Raw genomic sequence first — 21,033 nt, forward strand, 5'->3', positions numbered from 1 at the left:
TGGATGCCGCTCCTTTATCAACTCGCGCGGTTGCTAAGGCGCCCACGTCCAATCAACCGCCACGCGGCACCCAAGGCCGCAGGCTGTTAGGGCCCGCGGCGCTTCGCTCTTGCCCTTCCGCATCCCTGCACGGCCAAGTCCGGGCGCGCCTTGGGCCCGGGGGCTACTGTCGGCGTTCTGGGAACGGGGGTCCCCAGACTTGCCTGCCTGCTGCCTGCGGCGTGGCTCAAAGGGGGGCCCAGCACGGCCCATCTTCACCAACACAAACCCAAGACCCTCGCGAGGGGTCAAGCCTCGTGGGGCAGACGAGGCGGAGCTTCCTTAGGCACGGCCTTGTCGGGCTGGCTCACAAGGAGGCGGAGAGACCAAGGCAGGATACCTCATGAGGTGCCCGTGACGCAAGCCATGACGACCAAGGGCGCCAGGCGGGTGCCAACCCGCACAGTGTCCTCCTTTCCCCTTTGGTGCAAAGGGGGCAAGCGCAGCCATGGAGTACCGAGGCATCAGGCAAAGTTGCCATTTCGGTGCAACGAGACCAAGACCAGGAGGACTACGAGACGGAGGTCACCATGGAGCCCAAGACGGCGTCATCACCAGAGCTTTGCGCAGGCGAAGACTACTTTTGTTAGGGTAGCTGATACTAGCTGTCCCCCTTCAAATTAGCCCGCCATTGTTGGCTCCCTTCCCGCTCGATATTTGGGAAGAGGACCAGGGCCTCTATAAATAGGATCAGCCACCCGCAAGAGAAGAGAGAGCGGAGGAGAGAAAAAGAAAGGATCAGAGAGAGAAGTGTGACTGAACTCCTCCCCGTAGTTCATCGCCCCAGCCAAGAACAGACCCTCGCGAGGCTGTTCTTCCTTGTATTGTTCGTCATCATCAGCCCAAGAGGAAATCCACCACACCACACACTGGAGTAGGGTATTACACCACAACGGTGGCCCGAACCAGTATAAACCCTATGTCTCTTGTGTTGTTCTTTCCACAGTTTAGATCTTAGCGAGGCGGAGGGGTGCAGGTAGGTAGGAGGCGAAATCTCCGCGCGCACCCCAGTGTTCGAACCTCAAGGGTCAGCCGGAACCCGAAATCCGACATGGGTGCTGCCCAACATACGAGATCATCTCCCTCTTGGTGCGGCCCTACCTCTCTCCCTCCTCGTCTCTCGTAGTGCTTGGCGAAGCCCTGCTGGAGTCCCGCGCTCCTCCACCACCACCATGCCATCATGCTGCTGCTGGATGGAGTCTTCCCAACCTCTCCTTCTCCTCTTGCTGGATCAAGGCGTGGGAGACATCACTGGGCTGCACGTGTATTGAACGCGGAGGCATCGTTGTTCGGCACTTAGATCAGAATCAACCGCCACATGAATTGCTACGAGTACGACTCCTTCATCCGCGTTCTTGCAGCGCTTCCGCTTAGCAATCTACAAGGGTATGTAGATGCACTCTCCTTCCCCTCATTGCTAGATTACTCCATAGATTGATCTTGGTGATGCATAGAAAATTTTAAATTTCTGCTACGATCCCCAACACAATCAACCACGATGCAATGCATAAACAACATGATGCAAAACATGGCATGATATGCGAGATGTGATATGCGATACATATGCGTGCTTCGGAAGGGGAAGAAAGAACAAGGCATCAACTTGGCAAACCAAGTGTGCCTCTGGAAAGATGAGATGATTTCGGTCGAAATCGATATAAAGATCGCCAGAATCGGATGCACGGTTTGCAAATGGCAAGGAAACAAGAATGGCACAATTCTGCGATTAACAGCACGATGCCATCTAGAATGCAACAAGAAACTAAGCTACTGCATTCCATCATAACAAAAAAGCAAATGGAAGTGATCTACTCAAGATGCTTTACGAAACATGAGCACTGAGCTACGGCTAAATCACCAAAGAGCAGGTTCAAACAAGCATGGCAAAAGTGCAAAAGATATCAGCTACACAGACTTAGTGAAAATACTAACATGCCAGGAATAACATCAGGAAGCCATGTTTAGAGCAAGCAAAAAACATGCTACAGGAACATATCATAGCAAACAAAGGCATGGCATGAATGTACTAAATGCATAGAACAAAATTCCCTTACTGATCATGAGCCTAGAAGTCACAAAACATATGATGGCACCCATGTAAACATAGCAAGTTTTATTAACAGTTTCAGACTTAGCAGAAAACTGAGCATGGCATAAACAGAATTATGAAGGCTTCTTTGCGAGCTCAAATCACTCATCACAAATCCTTGCATGACAAGATAAGCATACTAACAGCAAGAAGACATGTTCATGAAGCTAACCATGGCAAGATCAAGTTCATAGCATGCATGCATCAACTACTAAAACCATGGCAAAATTGATTAACATGTAAACAATCTTCTCGGAACATTTTATAGCAAAAGTAGAGCAAGATTAAGACATGCTAGGGCACTCCATAAATGCAAATAGGGGCATGGATGGATAGAGCATAACCACATGTCCAAAACACCCTTACTGAAGATACTCAAAACAAGCATGGATCTCACTGTAGCATCATGGTTACATGGCATACAAATAATAGCATAACAAGGACTTAGCAAAATCCAAGTCCCTGAAAACAGCAATATCACGAAGGCTACTTTGCATGCTTGTGCTCATCACCACATTGATCACAAAAATACATGGCAAGCACCCCTATAAAGATGGCATGGCATATACCAAAACACATATAGAGCTCATGCCCATATGAAGCACACAACAAATGTGAAAAAAATGACAAATCACCTTAAACTAATAAGCAGCAGCAGTAAACAATTTATAGCACTCTTGCATCAGTTATTTGGGCATCAAGATGGACTCAAACAAATATGCCACAATGGAATGAAATGAAGAGCATCTCCCAGTGAACATTTTGATGTATCATGCGCACGAAACAAAGCTATGGTCATGGAGTTATGGCATGAAGAACAGAGGCATAAAATATGAGGATCTGAGGACTTAGTGAAAACAACCTCCGAAAGTCAACGGAGCGGAGCGGTGCGGGACGAGGATATCCGGGTCGGGGAAGTCATTTGGTTTGTTGGCTTGGTGGATCTGATCCACCTTCGGCTGGATCCGGACTGGCGACATCTCCGGCGAGGGCGCGGCGGAGATCGGGAGCCAGGCGGTGTGCTCCGGTCGCTAGAGTAGGGCGCCGGCGCGGCGTGAAGGCAGCGGGCGGCGGAGCCCGGGCGGTGCCCGTGGAGACGGCGGCGGGGCTCGGCACTCTCGGGCGAGGCGCGGCGGACGACGGTGGAGGACATGGAGATGGTTTGGAAGGGTTATTGGACCGTTTTGGAGGGGTGTTGGGCTGCAACACACACGAGGCCTTTGCGGTTCCCCAATTAACCGTTGGAGTACCAGACGGACTCCAAATGGCACGAAATTTGACAGGCGGTCTACCGGTGGTGTACATAGGCCGCTTGGCAAATCTCGGTCCATTTTGAGAATGTTTAACACCCACTCACGAAAAGAGAAAATAGGGGCACGCCGGTGCACGTAGGAGTGTCGGATTGCAAAACGGACAACGGGGAAAAATGCTCGGATGCATGAGACGAACACGTATGCAAATGAGATGCACATGATGACATGATATGAAATGCATGACATGAACAAAATAAAAAAAGAAGACAAAACCCAACCACGAAGGGAATTTCATAACTTAAAACCAAAAAAGGCAAGAGTCAGAGTTACAGATATGGCAAGATACATCCGGGGTGTTACACACTAGTCCTAGTCTGATTCCAGTATTTGTTCCTTTATTTTCGAGTCCAGATCACGTGATACTATGAGTCGTGAATAAGTCAGATTCCCCAACTTTCGTGCCACCTGCATAAGAAAAATAGTTCCAGTTTAAAAAAAGTCTGGAAAATTCTGGCTAGGACGTTTTTAGACCATTTGTAGACTTTTTCAAAAAAAATGTTGGGAGCAAAAAAAGAGGAAAAATGTGCAAAAAAGTGAAAAGGAAAAAAATTAGAGTGTGCTCCTCCCTTGTTTAAGTGCGGCGTCGTGATTTGGTTAGTGTTCTAGGCTCGCATCTATAGCATGGTATAGCCTAGGACCAGCACAGTATCGTCGTTGAACGTTTATTCAACTTTGCATCTCTGAATTGATTATTGCTGACCCTTTTTGCTACCATATTATAAGTCTTCCCAGCTCCACGTACATCTACGTCATGCGTTTGACTCTCCTTGGTAATCATTCTATCCAAACTTTGAGAGTTCTGACTACAACGGTAGCCGATCACCACCTGCTGCTAGGTAAGAACTGGTACAAATTTGTGACTTTCCACGACACCAACGCCACTTCCTAGTAGTTTGAAGAATCATATTCTTGTGTGTTTCTATTGCTGCTAACCATGGTAGGATTACAAGCCGACGAGACTGACTGGGAGAACATGACGAACAAAGAGTTGCAATATAAGTTTTAGCAAATGATGAGTGGATAGGTGGAAGATGTGCTAAACAGATTTGAAGAGGCCATGGTGAAGATAGATGGCATTGAGAAGGATTCGAAACAAAGCTCGATAACAAGTTTAATGAATTGCTCGCGCGTCTTCCAGAACCACCGCCCACTGCACCTGTCACACCTCTAAAGTAACAACAACACCCCCTTCCAAATCAAGTAGGATGAGCACTGCGCGTTCCCCTTGAGCCTGGTCAAAATTCTGGTGTCATTGTACCTATTGTTGATGCTTCTGTAGCTCATGTTGCTATTGCGGAGGTGGAGGACCATTACGAGGATGAGGTTAATCAAAATTAGGACTATGTGCAACCACCAGCACCACAACCACCAGGTCGTCCTCATGCATATCATCACAATGGTAGGGCTGCACCACCACCTGAGGTACGAGATCATGACCATCTTCCTAAACTAAAATTGAATATTCCATCATTTGAGGGTAGATATGTTCCTGATATATATCTTACTTGGCAGTTGGAAACTGAACAACGTTTTACATGTTTACAATATCCTAAGGAGAGACGTGTTCCTGCTGCTGTTTGTGCTTTCACTAGTTTTGGATGTGTTTGGTGGTCTGAACATTGTAGATTATATCCTATTCCAGCTACTTGGGCTGCTTTTAAAACTGCTATGCGTACTCATTGGGTTCCACATTTTACCAACGTGAATTACTTAAAAAATTGCAGCGTTTAAGACAAGGAATTTTTTTGTAGAAGAATATTACCAGGAATTACAAACTAGAATGATTAGATGTGGTATTATTGAGGATAATGAAGCTATGTTTGCATGTTTTATGGGTGTAATAAATAAAGAGATTCAAACCATTATAGAGTATAAGGAGTATAATAATATCACTCATTTATTCCATCTTGCTTGCAAAGCTGAACATGAAGTGCATGATCGACATGCATTGGTCCAAACTAACTTTTCTGCAGATCTAACTTCATCATGGATAGCACGTGCATCCTCTACCCCCACATGTCCTACTGCAGCACCACTGACTTTAGTCGCCAATTCCAACCGAGATACAAGAAAACATGCACCACCACCACCACCATCTGCCAGCAGTACACCTTCCGGTTCCGCATAGAGCTCTTCTTCATCCGTGGCATCAACAGGGCAAACACGTGATATTATTTGTCGTTGTTGCAAGGGTGGAGGTCATTATGCGAGAGAGTGCCCACCTAAGCGTGTGATGATTGCTACTAAGGATGGTGGGTATGAGTCCGCTAGTGACTATGACTAGATCGTCGAAGGCGCGCGTTGTTGCACCCATCTATTTTGAATGTTGTATAATAGAGATGTGATATTTCTTATAAACATACATATAGAAGATAAATTATGTCAAATGGCAAAAGGAGACCAAAATAAGTTGTTCCACAAAAAAGTTCCTTTTCATTTCAAATGAGAGGTCGTACAATCAGTAGCAAGTAATAACCTAAAGAGAATGATATCATACTAATCAAGGAAGGAGCAACATCTAACTTTGATTTGTCGCAAATGATGCAGCCGCACCCATGCTCCATGCCAAACGAATAACATTCAACAAGAGTTTGCACGGAAATGCAAGAATGCAATAGAGAAAACTTTTTATGGCAGCAGACATTTGCAGTTCTGCACCCCACTATAGAGACGAAATATCTGAAAAGGTAATAGTTACCTTCTATGAGGATGCAAGTAAAATCTTCATATTCTGCTCTTGGCTTTGCATACATGATATATCGTTCTCCGAGAAACACGTCCAGCTGCATCCTCATTGAAATGATATGAGTTTTAACACAAACATAGTAAAACAAAATCCTTTACTATTGAGGTCTCGAGCATGTTTTGTTTTTTCAGCAAGAATAAATAACTTGGTAAACTACACCTTAGCACTTGCTTGTGGTAACAACATGCATTGATATTCAACAAACACGCTAAGAGTGAACGAAATGTACAAAAATATATTTTAAAACACAAACCCGACAATTTGAAATTGAAAAAGGGTGGTCTAAAGTCTATATTGAAAGGACACAGGTACCAGCGAATTCAAGGGGATTCCTCCATTAGCTGGGTAACAATCCAGGCAGTAGCTAAATGGAAATAAAATTTCACCGGTACATCGGACACTGATGGGGAAGATGACAAACCAGTAATAACATACTTCGGGAGGGGAAAATGATTATCATGCTCCTACGATTACAACATTCAACATACCTGCAGTATACCTTGTATAGGAAATGCTCATAACCATCGTGAGTACTCAATTATCAATCTTGTGTGCAATGCTGTAAAAAAATCATCTACAAATACACAATGATAAAAGACAACCTACATACTAAATAGAAGCTACATAAGGTTCTGTACTCTTCTTCGTAAGGCATTTTTGTAAAGACACCCGAGGACCATGGACTGTCAGTGAACATAGATATCTTTTTGCCCCTCTTGATAGGTGATGCATGCATCATTAAATGATAGAAAACTAATGACACATACTTGCAGTCATGTACTAAAAATCCACTTACTTGCATTAGTATTACCTAGTTCCAACCCTGTTAACATGGTTGAATCAACTAAGAGTTTTGGATCACTGAGACCATAAAAATCAAATCTGACATAGACGCCAATATAGAGCCAAATAGACATAGGACAAATTAAGATAGATTGTCACAAGACATCTTTGGTGTAACTTAGATGGTTCAGATAAGTATAGGACGATGTCTCATGTAGTAAGCAGATGAAGCGCATATCTAGAGTCATCATCCAAAACATTTATTAGCATGATAGGCAAAATGCAGTCCTAAAAAGTAAGTGTGTTGGTGGAGCAACATAGGACTAATAGATGGGTAAAAGGTAAAATATAGCCAATATATTTATGAGTAAGTCAGACTGTGTGATGGTTATATTAATCAATCATAGACTAAGAATATATTTAGGTCTGTCATATATTAATTAATTTTTAATCAATTCTTCTAGCATATAACAATTTCTCACTAAAGAAGACCCCAACGGAGTTGACAACTTAAGCAAACAGTTTCAGCACAGGTTTCTGGAGCTCTACAAACAGCAAGTGTATGATAATCTCTTTCTTGTCCTCCTTCTTCTCTTCATCAAAACTTGTCATAACTTAACTTGAGATAGCTGACCACACATGCCATATAATATATCACAACTATCACTGTTTCAAAAAATTATATCATAACCTAGCTACAAAATCAGGGGACCAACAATCATAGGTTCGCAACAAAGGACGAACATAAATACGCCAGGCGGTACTGTAGCACACATACCTGATTAGCGGGATGAACTCCACGTCGATTTTGCGGCACCATATGCTGTTGGATGCTGACCTCCTCCTAAAAAATAAACTCATGTGAAGTTCTTATTAGAAGTGTGTGAAAGGAAATCAAGGTGGCAAATGCAAACCTAGGGAATGAGATCAAAGAACCAAATGGAAAACTAAAAAATCGCACCTCACAATGGGAGCGAGGTTCGGCAGAGGATCAAAGATACATCTAGGTTTTGAATGGTGGTGAGGGGGAGGCGGTAGGAGGCATAAATCCATCATTAGGGAAACGAGATCAAGGCCATGGCCGGAGGCGGGATCCCACCAGCATAGAGGCATGGGGATGAATTACATGAGCTACTGGTTGTGTGGGAGGTGGCGGGTAGTGGGATCTGGCGATGGGGCGCGGCCTCCTAGAGCAACGGCGAGCAGTAGGAGGATCGGAGAAGCGACCGACAGTGGAGGGCGGGGAAGCCTCGTCCTGGAGCGGCAGCGGTGGCATGAAGTAAAGGCAGCAAACTGGCGGTGGAGATGGAGATGGCCCGGGGGCGGGGGCGGGGGCTTGACCTCTAGAGAGAGGGAAAGAGGAAGGGGCGTAGGGGAGCGAACTGTCGAGGGTGGAGGGGTACCAATCGTTGGATAGCGGGTCTGTTATGGACCCGTAACCCGAATGAACCAGCGTTGAGGGATTTTTCTGCGGGAGTAGCTGCCCCTTAGGACATCGGATCTAGCGGTCAGGAACATCAAGATCAGAAAAATAGACGGCCGAAAATTCAAATCGCTGAGAGGGCTCGCTTTAGGCTCGGTTATACTGTCCTAAATGAGGAGACTTTGGCTCTTATTACAAGTGAAGAACACGGTGGAGATGATTATGATCATGAGATGCAATACATGGCTCCTGAAGACGCTGACATGTAGGAATGTTTAGTTGCTCAACGTGTTTTGGGTGTCCATGTCATACAAGTTAAGCAAAATTAGAGGCATAATTTGTTACATACAAAGGGAGTTGTGAAGGAATGTTCTGTTCGCGTCATCATAGATGGAGGGAGCTGCAACAACTCGGCTAGCATGGAGATGGTGGAGAAGCTATCTCTCACCATAAGAGCACATCCACATCCTTACTACATCCAATGGTTCAACAACAGTGGCAAGGTTAGTAACATGTACTGTTCGTGTGCATTTTAGTATCTCTACATATGCTGATTATGTTGATTGTGATGTGGTACCTATGCAAGCATGTTCCTTATTACTTGGTAGACCACGGCAATTTGATAAAAAATATGTACACCATGGTAGAAACAATCAGTATACTCTTGTTTATAAAGATACAAATATTACTTTGCTTCCTATGACTCCTCATTCCATTTTGAAAGATGGTATTAATAGAGCTAATAAAGAATAACATGAGAAAAATAAGAGTGAAAATCAGATTGTGGCAAAAGAATTTGAGAAACAAATGAAGCCTAAAAATAAACCATCTAGTGTTGCTTCTAAAATTAAATAGAAAAGTGCGTGTTCACTTGCCACCAAATCTGATATTGATGATCTAGATTTCAGCAAATCTGTTTGCTATGCTTTTGTGTGCAAAGAGGCATTATTTTCTTTCGAGGGTGTACCTTTCTCTTTGCCTCCTGCTATCACTAACATTTTGCAAGGGTTCACTGACGTTTTTCCACAAGACGTGCCATCGGGATTACCACCTATTCAAGGGATTGAGCATCAGATTAACTTAATTCCCAGTGCTTCACTGCCAAACCTTGCGCCATATCGTACCAATCTAGAGGAGACGAAGGAGATTATGCATCAAGTACAGGAGCTGCTCGACAAAGGTTATATACGCGACTCTCTTAGTCCTTGTGTTGTTCATATTATACTAGTGCGAAAAAGGATGGTACATCGCTATGTGTGTTGATTGTAGAGGCATTAATAATATTACTATTCGTTATCGTCATCCTATTCCTAGGATAGATGACATGCTTGATGAATTGAGTGGCTCTACAATATTCTCCAAAGTTGATTTGCGTAGTGGACACCATCAAATTCGTACGAAATTGCAAGATGAATGGGAAACAACATTTAAAAGTTACTTTGGATTATATGAGTGGTTAGTCATGCCTTTTGGATTAACTAATGCACCTAGTACTTTCATGAGATTGATGAACGAAGTTTTACTTGCTTTCAGTGGACGATTTGTGGTAGTCTATTTTGATGATATACTGATACTGATTTATAGCGGATCTTTGGAGGAACATTTACGTCCTACTTTTATTGCTCTATGTGATGCATGTTTGTTTGGTAACCTCGGGAAGTTCACCTTTTGCACCGACCGAGTATCTTTTCTTGGTTATGTTATTACTCCACAGGGAATTGAAATTGATAAAGCCAAGATCGAAGCTATTCAGAGTTGGTCGCGGCCCAAAATGGTCACACAAGCAAGGAGTTTTTTTGGCCTCGCTGGATTCTATAGGCGTTTTTGAGAGATTTTAGCACCACTGCCGCACCTCTCAATGAGCTTACAAAGATGGATGTGTACCCACAGCCCCTGCTACTGTACATACTAGACCAATTACTAGAGCTCGTGCACGCCAATTAAATTACCAGGACTTTCGTTTCTTGGTAATGATTGTAATGTTCATGAGAATATGATGCTGCCTAAATTGGATACATTTGTTTTGCTTACAAATGAAGGGCCTAGCTTGGAGAAGGATGAACATTGGAGCAAGAACAAGCATGGAGATGATGGCACGCACAAGGGAAACTAGAACGGAGTTTCAAGTGATGATTTCAGGACCTTGAAGCCACCGTGATGAGTGCATGAAGTCTTGAACGAAATATACAAGATGCCACTTCACAAATTTCGTCCAGAGTCTATTATAGGTGATGCGTCAAATTATTATTGGGCCAGGCCCATGTAATTTCAAAATACATAAGTATAGATTGTTTCTAGAGTCCGTATGTGTGGGGAAACAAGAGATAGGGTTGGTTTTTGACCCCTTCCCCAAGGGCCACGAAATTCCCCCTATTCCTCCATATATACAGCCCTTAGGGCGCCGTTTAGACTTTGGGTTTTGTTTAGATAAAAAGTTCGCAATAGCTGCAACTTCCGTACTTCGTTTGTGTTCAACGACCAGACCAAGGCGTCACAGAACCCCACTTGATCAATAAAGCTTCCCTCTTTTATTCACAGTATCCAGATTGCAATTTCAGTTTCTTGCATGTTCTTCATTTGCATGCAGGAAATCAACCCTCGTGGTCAGGTTGATCGTGCTCCGGCATGGTCAATAACCTCTCGGAGTTGGTTTAGCGATTGCTAAGGCGCGACGTCCTCGCACGGTCATAGTTGGATCGTCAAAGTCCACTCCACCATAAATGATAGCCACCCTCTCATCGAAAGACGAGACACCTTTGCTTATATCAAGTGGTATCAGATTTCTAGGCTGCTCGGTGAGATTTTTACAGTTTTTTGTAGTTTAGATCGAGTCTGTTCTTCATACCTATAGTCCACGAAAAAGCCAAAAAAATTAGGGTTAGTTCATCATATCCGAACCAATATGGGCCTTTGCATAATCTTTTTAGGGTTTTGCATTGTTGAATTTGCGGTAGCATTGTCGTGTCTAGTTGCTGGTCTTAATGTCTAGTCCTTTCGAGTTTCGAGTTATGTTCACAAGTTGTCACGTCGCCGCCGCATCATTGTCATCACCGCTGCCATGCACCACCATCATCGTCACCGCTGCTATATACCACCATCGTCATCTCCGCTGCCATATACCACCATTGTCATCACTGCCGCCATATAACACATATCCATCACCATCACGATAATCCGAGTCCACCTCCATCACAGATTCGCCACCAGTCCATGTTCCACCAACCTACATAAATCCACCACCAGTCTGAGTTTCCACCAGATTCATCTCTGCCACCAGTCCTAGTCTGAGTCCAGTATTTGTTCCTTTTTCGATTTCTAGATCACGCCATACTTCTAGTCGTGACCAAGCCGGAATCCCCAACTTTCGTGATACCCGAAGTAGAAAAATAGTTCCAGTTTAAAAAAAACTATGTTTGGAAAATTCTGGCAAGGCAGTTTTTAGAACATTCGTTGACTTTTCAAATAAAATTGTTGCGGAGCAAAAAAGAGAGGATGTCAGGACCCCGACTCAATGCCACATCAATCTAGCATGTAACACCTCATATCACTTTGCGGCCTCACGCACGGTATTCCCACGGGTGTCGCCTTACCTTTGCCCGGGACCGTTTGCGCCTTTTGGCACACGTATATGACAGTGTCGCTAGCATCCATATGATAAGGAGCCCGGGCTGACATGGCTAGTCGTAAACCCAAAGTGGCACAAACTTACAGGGACAGGCATCCATGACCCAGCATCGAACGTGTCGGTCATCAGCGAGTGAATCCAGGCTGTAGCACTGGGCTAGCAGGACTCCGGTGAACCGGGCTATAGCGGGCTAACAGGACTACGGTATTCATCGCGTGACATTTCCCCGTAGGGACAGACACAGGAACGAAGAAGGACACATGTCGGCCAGCCTAAGTGTTCCGGAGCAGCAGCAAGCTACCATGGCTCAGTGGAAACACTAGGAGACATTTCCCGGTAAGAGAGGCTACTAAGGATAAACAACTAGATAGCCAGATCCCACACATACCAAGCATTTCAATAACATACACACAATATGCTCGATATGTGCAAATACAACATGGCATCACAACATGACTCTACGACACAAGTAATTTATTCAATAGGCTCCGAGGAGCGAGATATTACACACATGGGTCTCATGACCCAACACTCAGAGCATACAAGTCAAAGCACAAGCGGAAGCTATCATGTCTGGGTACAGACATCTATAAATGAAAAAGGCTGAGAAGCCTGACTATCTACCAGATCCTGCCGAGGGCACAAGATCGTAGCTGAGGTAACAAGCTAAACGTCGAAGTCCACGCGAAACTACTAGTGAGACTGAAGTCTCTCTGCAAAAACATAAAATAGGCAAACGTGAGTACAAATGTACCCAGCAAGACTTACATCAGAACTAACTACATATGCATCATTATCAACAAAGGGGATGGTGGGGTTTAACTGCAGCAAGCCAGCTTTGACTCGGTGGCTATCCTAAACTACGACTGCAATGTAACTCTTTTGAGGTGGCGCACACGAGTCCACATATTCACCATACCAATACACCACTATGGAACCGCTCCCGTCTCCCTACGAGAACGCCATCCATAGCACTCACGCTTATCTTGCGTATTTTAGAGTATCCACTTTCACTTGTCTATGAACTGATATAAGCAACCCAGAAGTCCTTTTCCGCGGACACGGCTATTCGAATAGATCATATTAACCCTGCAGGGGTGTACTTCTTCACACACGCTCTCACCACTTACCGCCGTTTACACGACATGTACTCGGCAACCTTCAAGCGGAAGCCCAACGTGGGTGTCGGCCACGACCTACCTAATCACCTAAGTCTCTAGTCCAAGTTTATCGCCTATTCGGGTTCCATCCATGAGGAGATCCGGCCGGAGTTTCGCTCACAGCCCCAAACGATGTGAACAGGGTTCCCGAGACACCAAACGGGCGCCCGGTACACCGTGCCACGTGCCTACCGCATCACAACCCACCCCTACGGTCAGCGCTGCGCACGGCCTCCAGCATACTACAAACACCAGAAACTACTTGCAACTCCTGGACAGAGGACAAGGGTGATCAAGAAGCCGAGAGGGTCCATTGGTTTCGGGCCCAATGCGTGGTAGTAGCTGAATCATGGATCACAAACACAGAACTCAGTTCCTGAGGACGGCTGCAATGAGACAACCCACCATGTACTCCTACATGGCCTCTCACCGCTACCTTTACCAAATCGTGTTCACACACTTAGCTCACACACAGTAGGACATGTTCACACGCCTCTGATTCATCCCCGATGAATCAGACCTGACTCAACTCTAAGCAGTAGCAGGCATGACAAACAAGCATGAATGAGTAGGCACATCAGGGCTCAAACAACTCCTACTCATGCTAGTGGGTTTCATCTATTTACTGTGGCAATGACAGGTCATGCAGAGGATAAAGGGGTTCAGCTACCGCAGCAAGTAATAAATATGTCGTTGTTGTCCTAATGCAGTAAAAGAGAGCAGGAGCGAGAGAGTGGGATTTTATCGGAATGAACAAGGGGGTTTTGCTTGCCTGGCACTTCTGAAGATAACATTGAGTCTTCATCAGTGTCAACGATCACATCATCGGTATCACGTCTATCGAGAGGGGACGAGTACCGGCAACACAGAAGGGAACACAATCAATGCAATGCGCAATATGATGCATGATCATGACATGGCAAAAATGAATGTGTTTTGAGCTAATGCATCTAGCAACAAGTTAAATGGAGTTGGTTTGAATCCTAGGTTCAAATTCAAACTCCATATGTGATTATTTAAATGCCATTCACTTCATTTGTCCTAAACAGTAGTGATAAGTTGTTCTAACATGCATGAAAATGGTACAGATGGATTCCTTGAATTTTTCTGATAATTTTTCATATATAAATTATTTAATTTGGAGTTACGGTTGAATTTCTATGAATTTTAGAAGTTTAGGGCATTTTCTGAAAATATTAAATCATTTAAGATTTATTTAAATTCCATAAAGGAATTATTGCGTCAGCATGACGTTGGCATGACGTCAGCAGGTCAACGGGCGCCGTCCAGGTCAAACTGACCTGTGGGCCCTGCATGTCAGTGTCTGGACTAACTAAACTAATTAAAATTAACCCTAACTAACTTGGTTAGCCGGGCGGGGCCCGCATGTCAGTGTAATTAGTCTAACTAATTTTTTAGTTAACACTAATCCTAACCTAATTAACAGGCCGGCCCCACCTGTCATGGACACAGGGGAGGGTCCCGCCGTGGTCAACGTGGGTCAAACCCACCGGCGGATTGACGCCGGCGAGGCCAGCCGCGGTGGCGAGCCTCGGGTTTTGCCCACAGGGCTCGATTTGGCGCGCGGAGCACAACTTCGGGATGCGGACGCTCGTCCGCATCCAACTGTGGTGGTGGCGCGGCCGGGAAGTGGCCGGAGTGGTGCCGGCGACGAGCTCGGCGGCGGCCGAAGCTCGGGTGCAAGTGGGGATGGGGCTGCGGGGCGCAAACAAGCGCGGCGAAGTGCCACGGAGGCTCTACGCGATGCAGGGAGCGCGTTGGGCGCATGCCCGGGACCAAATGGTCACCGGAGCATCACCGGCGACGAGTGCGGCGGCGGCGAAGGTTCGGCCATGGTGGAGACGGAGCTAGGGGACGAAATCAGGTGCGGGGAGTGAGGGGAAGAGAAGAGGAGCTCACGGGGGTTGCGACGGTGGCCTCGGGGAGCTCGGGGAGGCGTCGGAGGCGGCGAATCAACGGCGACCATCGGCGGCGGTCTAGGACGAAGACGATGGCGTGGAGGCGAAGCAGAGCTTCCCGAAGGGCTTGGCTCGGTGGGGAGGAAGAGGGGGTCGGGCCGGAGCTCGAGGGCGTGTCGGAGAGGCTTCGGAATGGCTGCGGCCGCGGTAGCGGCGTCGGCGGCGACGAGCTCCGCTCGGTCGCGGGAGGGAGAGGGAGCAGAGGGGGATAGGGACGGAGGGAGAGACGCGGGAGAGTGAGGGAGGGTCGAGGGAGCCGCGTGGCGTCTCCAGGGAGTAGCGGAGGCAAGCAGGGAGGCAGGAGGTGGCCTGGGCGTGTGCCCGCGCGCTCCGGCCACGCGCCTGCGCCTACTGGCGCGAGGAGGAAGGCGACAGGGGAGGGAGGCGGCGGTGGGCTGGGCCAGCGGGAGGAGCTGGGCCGGCTGGGCTGGACAGGTAAGCGGCGCCAGGTAAGTTCTGTTCTGTTACATATTTTTCTTCTGTTTTGTTTTTATTTAATTTATTTTGCCACTGTTTTGAATTTAAAATAATTCAAACAATGCCAAAAACTCCTCTGAATATTTTATATTGCTAGATGGACTTTTCCAAAAGCTTATAAAATATTTCAGGGGTATTTGAAATTATATTCTAATTATATGAATATAACTCAAATTCAAATAGCTAATGAATTAAATCCAAAGTCCCAAAAATAATTCCTTAAAATGTTCAATATTTTGGTTGGGACCAGAACCCTTACCAAAAATTATCAAACATTTAAGAAGGGCATTTTGGAGCAATGAATGAGATTTTTAGGGTTTTTGCCCTTCTTTTATTTAAGTTTTTGAGGCTTCCAAATTCCTCAGTTCAAATTTCATTTGATTTAAAACATGAAGCTCACATGAGGTCTAGCCTAATGCATAACAGGACCAGGGATGTGACAACTCACCCCCACTAAACAAGAATCTCGTCTCGAGATTCAAGCGTAGGGTAAGGTGAAGGGGAAACGCAACTAGTATAATCTTCACGATCCAGGGTGCACTTCATAAGAGCGTTGATTCGATCACCATTATTGTCTTGAAGTCTTGCTCTGAGAAATCCCGTCAACATGACATGGAGGGAAGAAGGAGACTCTAGAAGGGTCGATCTCCTCGAAGATCGAACAACTCAGGATTAACTCACGGAATGAGACATAGAACCATCTTTCGGGTTGAGACATGAGATACACATCAAGAGGGGTGGAAAGAAACGGATGACGAAGGTTCACTAGGTAGACAACAATTCCACACCTAAGAAGGTGGTAAACGATTGTCAACGTAGCGAGGAGTTGAGTTGCCATGATACCACGACGAAACATCCTGGAGGAGGGTGATTCGTAGATTATCCCCTTAAGTGGCAAAAAGAATTACCTTTGATATAGAGATCATTGAAACTCTTCATACCAGCCTAAGGCAATTCTCGAGCAATCGATTGGCGGGAGTCGGTAGAATGGCATACTCGGACTTGGATGATGTGGATTACCTTGTTGAAGACAATGTAATGGATGAATTTGCTTATCACCGGAGATGGAAGAGACCCATGGTAGAATGGCACATTGGCGGTTCAAGCTGGGAACAAAATGCAAATGCTGGGAATGATTCTAGTAACTGGGGAAGAACCCAACAATAAAGAGTGAATTCACTATTGAAGTGGTTATAGCATAACCGACGAGACTAGAAGCAATCCCGGTTAGTGCCGGCGATAACACCTAGCGCTTGTGCGTGCTCTCAAGAACTTGAGCATTTCCATAATCATCAAGGTTTTACCAACATCCGTGTCAAGGATGCTGACAACACAACATACTACCATGATGAATAGCGACGGACGATGCAGATGCAAAAGAGGATAACACTTTCTCAGATTTCACCTTAGCGAGCCAAGGAACAAAATCTGGACGATCGACCGAGAGAAATTTAGCACTCCGCTTCTAATGTTCTCCTTGATGTGCTAGCGTAACCCATTCATAGATATGGTTTGATATCTAGAACATCAAGTAAAAAGGTCGGACTTCGGGATCTCAAAATCCATAGGGGCAACTAGGGAGTAAATCCTACGAAATCCCTATGGGGAGGTGGCCAACTTCCTCAATCAAGATATTATAATAACAGGTCTTCCGGCTGGGTGTGTTGGCCACGACATCCACCTTACCAGTTATCGAGGAACCAATATTATAGTTCTTGGGGAAATGTTCCAAACCATCATATCTGCCTGAGATTCAGATCTGGTTGGTGTCAGGATATTCCAGACTCATCGAGTCTAGGAAGAAAAACGAAAGTTTGCAACACAAATCGACGAGATGACGTTGCGAGATTCTCGGGGAATGAACTACGATAGTAAGCTCCAAAGTATGAGCTGGTTCTGCTACAAACATGTGAATACGTTGTCCCAGACAAGCATGACCACGTGGTAGTCTTACAATAAAACACTACCGAGTTCCGGGGGAAAACCATCATCGAGGATATCGAAGTCCTTGCATAAGGTATACTCTTAAGAAGGAACTTCTTCTCCTTGAACAAATCAATCAGTGGCTTGGTGTGCTCGGGACACATATAGAATGGAGGTAGCTAATCTCACAATCCAATGTATACTTCACACATGCATGACTGACTTGGGATGATTCCAAGGAAGCAAAAACAATCTTTCTCGGATACACGGCGGCAAATTACACCAAGTGCACGTGAATTAGAGAAAGTCACATCTTTCATCCGGACATATGCTCCATGAGCGGGTCATGAAGATAATGCTTAGAAAAGTTTCCAGTACTAGCTGGATGTTCAACATAATCATGGAGAGGTTAAATATATTGCTGATGGGCTCAACAACAACTCATCCTAGTTTCCATGAAGAAGGAGTTCCATAATTATGTGAACGAGTGATAGCACTAGTCAGACCCAAACGATATAATGGTGTATGCTCGAGGAAAATCCACGAGTAAGACAACACTACGAACATCGTTGGTTCGGATTTGATTTGACGATAGCCCATACTCAAATCAAAGGTTTGGGTAAGATAATAGATCGAACAATTGATCACAAGGACCAATTGATGAAGATATCATCTTTCTTCAACACACACTACACAAGAATATCCCTTTGGAATGAACTAAGCCGGGCAAGCTTCCATCTTCCAACTTTCCAAGTTGTTGTTCAGCTTAGCCAACTAGCTCAGGGGTATCCCACACAGATTCCTGGAGAAGGGGTGGTTTACAAGGATAAACCAACTTGATCACGAGCTCAACATAGCGGTCGGGTGACGACCCGGTGATACTTTCGAGAAGATAATCGGAAAATCACAACCACCGATATGCTATTAGGCTCAGGAACAATCTTGCTTTTCAGGGCAAGACGATATGATCAACAGAGCGAGGGATTGGCACAATCCTAACTCATTGATCGAGGAGTGCACCGAGAACAAGGACTAAGTGGCACAATCAGTCTTAGGGTGACGATTCAATAATCAACACGCTAAGAATGAGGTTATCGTCCATTTAACTACCAAGAAACAGAGTTGCTAGCAGTATTGATTTCACACATCACGATTCACCTGTCGGCATTCCGGTTGCGACAACACGGAACCGAGGGATGAATAATGATGGCGAGAAGTATCACTACATCAAGAATTCACAAGAGCCGGTGCAATCCTCATGAAAATCCTGACATAAAGATGGTAATACTTCAGGGTAGAACAGAATCAAAAGCTGGGCTGGCATTTTGATCTGCGGAGCACAATTGCTTTGACCCAATCCTAGATATGGATGAGGTACTAGAGTTTGTTTCTCCTAGTCATTCTGCGATAGAATGGCTTGACGGACCACAAGAGTAATAGGCATCGATAAACGAACGCACGCATACTCTTGACTATCAATTGATAGACGAGGGTCAGAATGCAACTAAAGAGAACAACTCAAAGGAACATATAATTTTCTGAGTTGTGGATACATGGGTTGGTATGCCGAACAAGTTCAACATAATTCTTCCGGATAACCCATGCAGAAAGGTTGAGCTGGCAGAGTCACAATATATAATGGAGAACTCATCAAGAATAATCCTGTTGTAATATTTCAGTTCAACGAGGAACTTCTGCCATAAGTAGTTCATGGTATTTGGAAGAAGAAGATACCACGGACTTCAAGGACTATCGCAAAGGTTACTAATATCCTAAAGGAACTAGCAATTACTATCAACATGAAGTAAGTAGGGTGAATCTCGGGTTCAAAACCCAGGAGTAGAATACCTATTACTAAGTAGCATCACAGGATGCTTTCGAGAATGATGGCCAGAGTCATCACACTGGAACATAAATCATGGCTAGACCACTAGATGATCCCCTGAGACACCTAGGGTCATAATAGTAAATCCAACATAAGGTCAAGGCAATAGAATACCTCAACTCAACAATTAGTGTGATTAATCTGACCAAAGGCACATCGGAAACAGGAGGAAGGGATTTGCAAATGCATCCGACTATTTAGAAACCTGGGATGACTTGGACAGCATAACGGCTGTAAATGCTCAGAAAGATTTGAGACATTCACAAAAATGGTGGCATAACCACTCAGAAGCACAATATCAAGGTTTCGAGATCAACAGTTAACGTACGGAAGTAGTAGAGACTGAACAGAGGCTTGAATCCAACAGTCTTATAAGTCTACTGATTAGTAACACGTGATCCTGATAGAAAGAAGAGAAGGCCTAGTTTCTTAACCCCCGTAGAAGAGAAGATGATGACTCAGATCAGAAGGCCATGAGGTATAAGGAGTAAAAAGAGCCTTACGTTCCATCCCACAATCAATTCCCTTATATAACTAAAGAATTTCTAGACTCAACTTCGACCAGTTTGGCTTGGTAATCCTACAGGCAGTCAAGCTCTGATACCAACGCTGTCAGGACCCCGACTCAATGCCACATCGATCTAGCATGTAACACCTCATATCACTTTCCGGCCTCACGCACGGTATTCCCACGGGTGTCGCCTTACCTTTGCCCGGGACCGTTTGCGCCTTTTGGCACACGTATATGACAGTGTCGCTAGCATCCATATGATAAGGAGCCCGGGCTGACATGGCTAGTCGTAAACCCAAAGTGGCACAAACTTACAGGGACATGCATCCATGACCCAACATCGAACGTGTCGGTCATCAGCGAGTGAATCCAGGCTGTAGCACTGGGCTAGCAGGACTCCGGTGAACCGGGCTGTAGCGGGCTAACAGGACTCCGGTATTCATCGCGTGACATTTCCCCGTAGGGACAGACACAGGAACGAAGAAGGACACATGCTGGCCAGCCTAAGTGTTCCGGAGCAGCAACAAGCTACCATGGCTCAGTGGAAACACTAGGAGACATTTCCCGGTAAGAGAGGCTACTAAGGATAAACAACTAGATAGCCAGATCCCACACATACCAAGCATTTCAATAACATACACACAATATGCTCGATATGTGCAAATACAACATGGCATCACAACATGACTCTACGACACAAGTAATTTATTCAATAGGCTCCGAGGAGCGAGATATTACAAACATGGGTCTCATGACCCAACACTCAGAGCATACAAGTCAAAGCACAAGCGGAAGCTATCATGTCTGGGTACAGACATCTATAAATGAAAAAGGCTGAGAAGCCTGACTATCTACCAGATCCTGCCGAGGGCACAAGATCGTAGCTGAGGTAACAAGCTAAACGTCGAAGTCCACGCGAAACTACTAGTGAGACTGAAGTCTCTCTGCAAAAACATAAAATAGGCAAACGTGAGTACAAATGTACCCAGCAAGACTTACATCAGAACTAACTACATATGCATCATTATCAACAAAGGGGATGGTGGGGTTTAACTGCAGCAAGCCAGCTTTGACTCGGTG

The sequence above is a fragment of the Triticum dicoccoides genome, chromosome 1A (assembly GCF_002162155.2).
Source record: "Triticum dicoccoides isolate Atlit2015 ecotype Zavitan chromosome 1A, WEW_v2.0, whole genome shotgun sequence".
NCBI lineage: Eukaryota > Viridiplantae > Streptophyta > Magnoliopsida > Poales > Poaceae > Triticum > Triticum dicoccoides.